Here is a 7,500-nt window from a genome sequence, read left to right as displayed (position 1 = left end):
AAAGGAATACAGTGAGTTTTCATGCATTAAAAATAATTAATTGTACTTGGAAGAGGAAAAATAGGCCAGGGATAAGTTGATGACCAACAAAACCTTCATTTGAGTTTGAGTCTGAGTCCCTGGATCTTGTGATCTAGGATCTGGCCATAGGTTTTGGTGTGCACATGGAAAGACAGGGTTATGAATAATTCTATTATAAATATAAAAAATGAATGATTAACCAGTTTAGTTGAGCAAAACTTTAAAAATAAGACCTAAGATAGATGATGATCTATTTCTTGGTAAATACAAATTGTCGTCGGCTAAGCATAGAGGAAAACTTGCTACTATAGAATTGGCTTGCTTAAATTTTGTTAATCAATGACAAAAGAATTATTGCTATAGGGTTAGGATGAACTTGTAGAAAGAAAGAGAGAGTAGAACGTTTAGTTAGGTGTGAATGTCAAAAGAATACATTATAATCCTGCTGTAATTTCATTTGTGTAATGATTTTGATCTGTTCTTGAAGAGTCTGTTCTTGTGGTAGTTGTTTTTGGAGACTATGTAACCTATGGCTATGAGGTAATATTTTTATTGCATAGAAAAAATTTGTCTTCAGTCCTATAAAAAGGCTAAAAGGGGAAAAAAAGTGTGGAGCTTTGCTTCATCCACCAAATGTATGAATGTGTGTATATGTATATATATATGTATATGTGTATGTGTATGTGTATGTATATGTATAAAACGGTTGGAAATTGTTGGAGATTGCTTAATCCACCAAGTGAGTGTGTGTGAGTGTGTGTGTGTGTGTGTGCGCGTGTGTGTGTATGTGTGTGTTCTCTCCCCCTTTTCACTGGTCCCAGAGAATCAAGCTTTGTTTCCTCAAAGAAAGGTCTGCTGAATGATCAATCACTGAGTCTTTGCCCTGCCTCAGTTTAACCTGTGTTGTCAAAGCTGGCCTTCAACAAGATGTCATCCCATTCTTCTCTCTTGGACCTTTGTCTTATGATGGTCCATATCACATGTTACTAGTTCACTAGGAAGATTATCTTTGTTTTTGCTAATATGATCTTGAAAATTTATTATAAGGTCAAGTATTATTGTTGACTTTCTCTAGTGCTCTCCGAGGAGAATCAGTTGTTAGTAGAATTTCAGGTCTTGTTACGATTATATTTCTTAAACTCCCTTTCTCCTTTCTGGGTTCTCTTGAACAGTGCAGGAAACCATGCTCTCCTCTCTGTGGCAGTAACTTCCTATTTGGGAAAAGAGTAAGAACTGCATTCCATCACTTCCTGGAGAAAGTCATCAAACAGCTCTAATGGTTTCTATCAATCAGATCTTCAACTTATTGCTTATTTTAGCCCTGGAACTGAAGCTATGTTAAAGATCGTTCACTCAGGAAAAGATTTACTGTAGAGAGGGAAGATATGAACGTGGAGGGGAGGAGAGCCAGGGAAGGGGACATTCCCTGGTCTTTTATTTTCTTCATGCTTTCTTTGCTTAACTGCCAATGGAAACTTGGAGAATTAACCTGTATGAATTTGGCAAAATCAGTTACTGATGTAGAGAAAATGAGGGTAACTGTATTCCAAAAGTATGTGTACCATCAAGTAGAGCTCTAAATCCAAATGGAGTAGTCCTTAAAGGCATAAAAATCCATGGAAACGTGAAATGGAGAAAGTGTTAGACGAATGTAAGCACTACTTTTCAGTATCCAGGGCACCAAATTGATTATAGTTAGACATCTGCTTAATTTTTTTTTTAATTTTCTGCTCCTCTCACTATCTAAGTCACACAGCTATGAAGATATTAAGAGTCTATTATACAAATATTATACTTTGCATATCATATGGAATTTTACTTGCATTATTATGTATTATGTGCATTTTTAGGGCCACTGTCAAACTTTTCTTTCTTCCATTTGCCTTTTCATAATTCTATCCCTGTACCTCTGAGTCTTAAGACAAAGCCTCTTCAATGTCTTTCTTATCATTCAGTTCCTTTTACTATATTAGACAGTCCACCAAAATCTTTCCTACCCACATAGCAACCAAGCCTGGGCTAGGAAGCAAACCTTAGCAGGATTAAAGCTAGCATTTGTTGATTCTGGGAGTGAGATCAGTATCCTTATCTCTCTATACTTAAAGGATTAATTCAAGACTAACTGGCCAAGTTGTAGCATAGCCAACTTCCTAAGACTAGTCTTTGTCTAATAATTCTAAATCATACCTGTCTTACTCTCTTCACAGAAGTCAACAAAACAGATCCTGCTTGATTTTCAATAGTCTATTCTACTATTGCCTTAAGGATTAGGAATAAAAACACTTTCCCTTCCCTATCTCATCCTGGTGTAGAGGGGCATTGTGTTAGTCAGTTTATCAATCTCCAAAAAATGCCTGAGAAAATCATCACTGAAGGAAGGAAAGATTTATGTTGGCTCCTTGTTTCCAGGGTCGCTTGCCTCCACTGTTCTTTGTCACTATGTGTAGCAAGGCAGAACATCGCAGTGAGAGGAAGTAGGGCAGCAATGTCTAATGATGGACAAAATACAGGAAGATGGAAACAAACTAAAGATCCTTTGATGGTACACCGGTTACCTGTCTCCTCCAAGAAAGTGCTACTGCCAACCAAATAGTCTGTTCAGCTATGAATTTGTCAATCAAAAGACAGGAGGGAGCATGGAACAAATTCCTTCTTACTTTGATAGGTCACAGTAAGATGGTGGTTACTCCATGTCTAGATCTTAAAACTCCTGAAATTACGAAGAGATTGTGAACCACATACTCCCTCAAGTCTCCTACTTTGATACAGTAATACTTCCCTGAAAATCCTCTGAATGAACAAGATTCAGACATTTATATTCAACTTTTCTCATGAAGATTCTAACACATAGCTAAAATTAAGTAAGTTATTTTCCCTTGGTGATTTCATCTAATCCCAAGGTTAGTTACCTATATATATCACACACACACACACACACACACACACACACACACAGTCATGTTTTCTATTTTGGTATTTTTCTTGAATTCCAGATTTCCATGAACAACCACCTGCTTCATTTTTTTGTTTATGTATCTCCTTTGTCAAGAACTGATTCCTTGGGTTCCAAACATCAATGGTGTTTGTCAGTGCCTGTCTCAACATTTCAGAATCAAGGAACAATTTGTAAAAGTCTAACTAACATCCTTTGGAAGTTTATGAATTGTTTTCTAAGGCGAGTTACATTTGCTCTCTTTCAAATACAGATATTTTAAAAGGTTAATCAGGATTTATAATGGTAATAATAACTACAAGTTGAGAAGAAGCGTATAAAGTGATATTAGGGAAAGGTTAGACAACTGGTAACCCAAACATAAGTATGTATAAGTGAAGTCACAGTAAGCTACAGAACACTGAGAGGACTAGAATTCACAAGGAAATATTATATATATATATATTAAGTAGGAGAGAAAACTTGAGGCTCCATACACAAAATGAGAGAGATAGAAATGTAATTGTTCAACTTTATCAACACGTATTGTATATACATTCTGGAATATCATGAGCTAGGAGTTGCCTCAGTAGATTAGCCCACAGATTAGAAGTGGGTATGCTGAATTAGCACATTGAGAGGCTCTGAATTTGATTCTCATACTAATAATAAAAGTAGGGATACAATTTGAGCATTCATACAATCAAAATATATCATGTATGTATAAAGATACAGTCTTATATAATTAATATATGTAAATAAGTGTACTATACCTCAAAAGAATGTACAAGTATTATATGTTATTAAGTTTGTGATATATTAGGCATATAGGAGAATTAATTTCCTGAATTTGATCATTATACATGATATACATGTATAGAATTATCAGTTTGTTTATGTATGAAATTACCATGCCCTATATCATAATTTTACAAAATTAAAGTAAAATTTAAAGAAAAATCTAGTTTCTGATCATTGTTGGCAAATTTTTATCATAGATATTAGCAATAAGTTGATTATATTCTATTTTAACTTTTGCTCATGTATACTTAAGCATCTTCTTTTGTATTATATTTCAATGAAAGTAATTACATGAGTCTTTTTAATCAGTTACTGAAAAGTATGTATTGTATATATTAGTTAACCATATGCATAAATATCTACAGAAAATTTGCAATTTAAATATTTTCTAAATACAAACAAAATATGCAAATATTGATCATATATATATATTTCATTCCAGACAAATTCTAGGCATTAAGAAATCATAGTAAATGAGCAAACTTCAGTTCTTGAACTTCAGGAGTGGGGAAGAGTTACATGTGCATGTCTGTGTGTGTGAGTGTGTGTCTGTCTGTGTGTCTGTGCATGTATCTGTGTGTGTTTGTGTAGATGTGTGTGTCTGTATGTGAATGTGTGTTTGTGTGCATGTGTGTGTCTGTATGTGAGTGTGTGTCTGTCTGTGTGTCTGTGTCTGTCTGTCTATGTGTGTCTATGGGTGTGTGTTTCTCTCTCTCTTTGTGTGTCTGTGTGTCTAAGTGAAGAACCATAATAACCTATTATATAGTAAGTCCTCAAATACAAATAAGTACAAAGTCTCATGAGAATGTAGGAATAGATTCCTAGCCCAATATTTTATAAAGAATACTGTGTGGATGGTCTTTCTGTAAGTTTAAACCCAACATGAAGTCAAGGGGAAAAGGTAGAGGAAAGAGGATATGAGGACAGTGGGCTAAAAAAACATCATGTTGCAAACTGGAAACTGAACCCGCCTGAGTGTATATGTGACTCCATCAAGTACTGCCAGAATCAGGTTTAAGGCATTCATAGAGGAGTAGGAATGTGTTTGCTATTCAACTGCAGTCTTCATCAAGATCACGGATCTTTTAACAGCTGGTAGAATTTGCACTTTTTTCTCCAAAAACTCTTAAGCCAAAATCCTCTTCAATTACAGTGAAAGATCAAAAGAACACACCATATTTTCTTTTGTTTTTATTTAAGCAAATGAGTGAAGAAACATAGTTAATCATCTTACTATTTGCTGGTGAACTGAATTCAAATCATCTTAGAACAGTAAAACTTTTCATTTCCAACTTGTTGTTTATAATAAAGTATGGTCTTCGCGTTTACAAGTGTAGTAGCTGTCAACAACAAGCAAGGCACGAGGGAAGTGGAACCTTACCATGTGTGACTATATAGAAGCACTTAGCATTTGATAAATCCCAATGTTGCCTTCTATATTCATTGTACTTTTAGTTAATTGGGTTGTAGAGCTTTGAAAAGCATTAGATTCTAGATTAACATTTTTTCCCTAACAATAATTACTTCTTCACTATTTCTTGTATATTTAAGTACTGCTATGAAAATATTGATGATAAATTAATTTATATTGTTCAAACTCTAACCAGGAAACTTCATAAAGACTACATGGCTCAGTTGTTCTTAGCAATCAGGATCCTAGTTTCATATACTATTTGCAGGGCAAAAGACAATGACCAAAGACTCATAATAATTCTTCAACTTGGCACAGAAAAATTGGCTTATCTAGCATCTGATCAGAGTAGCCAGTGGCAGGCTTTTTTTTTTGTAACAAAAAATTAAGTCTTTTACTTTTACTAATCTAAGCCCAGCTATAAAATTATTTGCATTTTAAGTCATGCTCAATGGCTTTTATATGCTTAAGTCATCAATCATCACTTTTATTGTTTCCTAAATTACTTCTAATCAATGATCCTTCAGACAATGTTTGCATTTGTTAAAAGTTAAAGTTGAAGAGCCAATGTCATGTGCAGTCATCTGAAATATTTGATTTTAAGGTTTGTGGTTTAATATTGGATGATTTCCAGATATGAAGGACCTATGATAATTTAGTAAGAGAATGAATAGTCATTTCTGGCCATTGTTAAGGTTTTGTATATAAGGAGCAACTGTCCATTAGCTAAAGTAGTCAACCAGAGAAGCAGAATCCCATTTCTAAGGGCACTGTAAGTACATTTGATAATCAAAATTAATTGAAATCTTAGTCCTTTTCTCATTTCAACTATAATGAGACAAATGTGTCCATTTAGCTTATGTATTATCCTTCTAGAATTAGATATAACAATGTTATATCTAATTTCAACACTCAGTGGCTGCATCCTAATATCAGAGGATTAGATTTAGGTCTATGGAATTTCTAGTTCAGTCCATGAGTGTCAAGAACTTTACAAAGTGTACTGTTGTGTGTAAATCAAATTCTTATTTACTGATACATGAATTTGTCTATTAATGTCATAAATATCTAATGAAGGTTTGTCTTTTCATGTTGTCATTTTGAAAAACAATAGATCAGTCCTTTCACATCATAGAAATCATTATTATTGAAACCGAGTAGCATAACATCATCCACCAATTGGTATTGTACTAACAATTATCAGTAACAATTCTCAACAGGTTACTAATATATTTCTTCAAATTAAAACTCAAGGAAACAGAAGTCTGGCTTGCATTATAAGATTCTTTGCGACAGTTGTCTAAAATTTATTTCTTATCTATGCTGCTTAAGGCCATTCCAATGAAGCACTGTGGTGGAGGGGATGATAAACCTTAGATACAGCCAGTACTGTTTTGGCTTCGGTGCTTTCTATACAATTGTTGTGTCTTGTTTTGTTCATCTGCAATGTAAGAAATGTAATGCCAAGGACTAAATAGAGTTGTTTTGATTAAATATAGTAATACCAATAATACTTATTTTTAGTAATAGTGCTAATATTTATACTTAATTAAAATGTTTGTATTATTGATAAACATATTCTTGTTTATCCTACTTTACAGAAAAGAAAACAGATTGGGAAAATTACTCACTTGCAAATTACATGTGTAAGTACAATATTGGGCATGAAATAGTTACTGATATTATCTTGGAATTTGTTATTGGATGTTTTGAGGAATTTAATCATGCCCCAAGTATTTTAGAGCCTCTCTTGTTGACTTTTGTCATCAGGGTATACAATACCTCAAACCCTTGGTTGAATAGCCTTACTTTATAAAGTCTTTACTTATGACTAGAAAAGCTTTAAAGGAACTGTCAATTCTTTGCTAGTCTGATAACTATCTGGTTTGAGTGGCAAAATAGTGGCTAGTCTTTATAAATTGGCTTATCACTTCCTGAATGTCTATAATACAGAGAAGTTTTAGTTAAATCCATTTCCAGAGACAATGTTATATCTAATTTCAACACTCAGTAGCTGCATTCTAATATTAGAGGATTGGATTTAGGTCTTGGAATTTCTAGTTCAGCCCATGAAAATTAAGAACTTTACAAAGTGTACTACATTGATAAAGAACCATACAATGTTTATTTAAATAGTGATAGCAACTGAGAATTTATCCTTTTTCAAAGAACACCATTTGAAACAAATGATCCAAATTTGACAAATTCTCCACTGTACACAATTAAAATATATTTTATTTATTGCTTATTTGTTTGATTGTTTCTTTTTGTTTTCTTTTTTCTTCCTCCCTTCCTTCCTTCCTTCCTTCCTTCCTTCCTTCCTTCCTTCCTTCCT

General features: G+C 33.6%; 1 protein-coding gene across 1 annotated transcript in view; it reads left to right on the top strand.

The window, feature by feature from the left end:
* Window positions 1-5,898: 5,898 nt before the first annotated feature.
* Lipf (lipase F, gastric type) overlaps window positions 5,899-7,500 on the top strand; it is an 18,867-nt gene continuing 17,265 nt past the window's right edge. Inside the window, exon 1 of the mRNA XM_028782286.1 lies at window positions 5,899-5,937. The gene's annotated coding sequence lies outside the window, so the exon portion shown is untranslated. The remainder of the gene's footprint in view (window positions 5,938-7,500) is intronic.

The sequence above is a fragment of the Grammomys surdaster genome, unplaced genomic scaffold (genome assembly GCF_004785775.1).
Source record: "Grammomys surdaster isolate TR1022 unplaced genomic scaffold, NIH_TR_1.0 725, whole genome shotgun sequence".
In the NCBI taxonomy this organism is placed as follows: domain Eukaryota; kingdom Metazoa; phylum Chordata; class Mammalia; order Rodentia; family Muridae; genus Grammomys; species Grammomys surdaster.
Note: the sequence above shows the minus strand (reverse complement) of the source record. Positions and strands in the feature narration are given on the sequence as shown.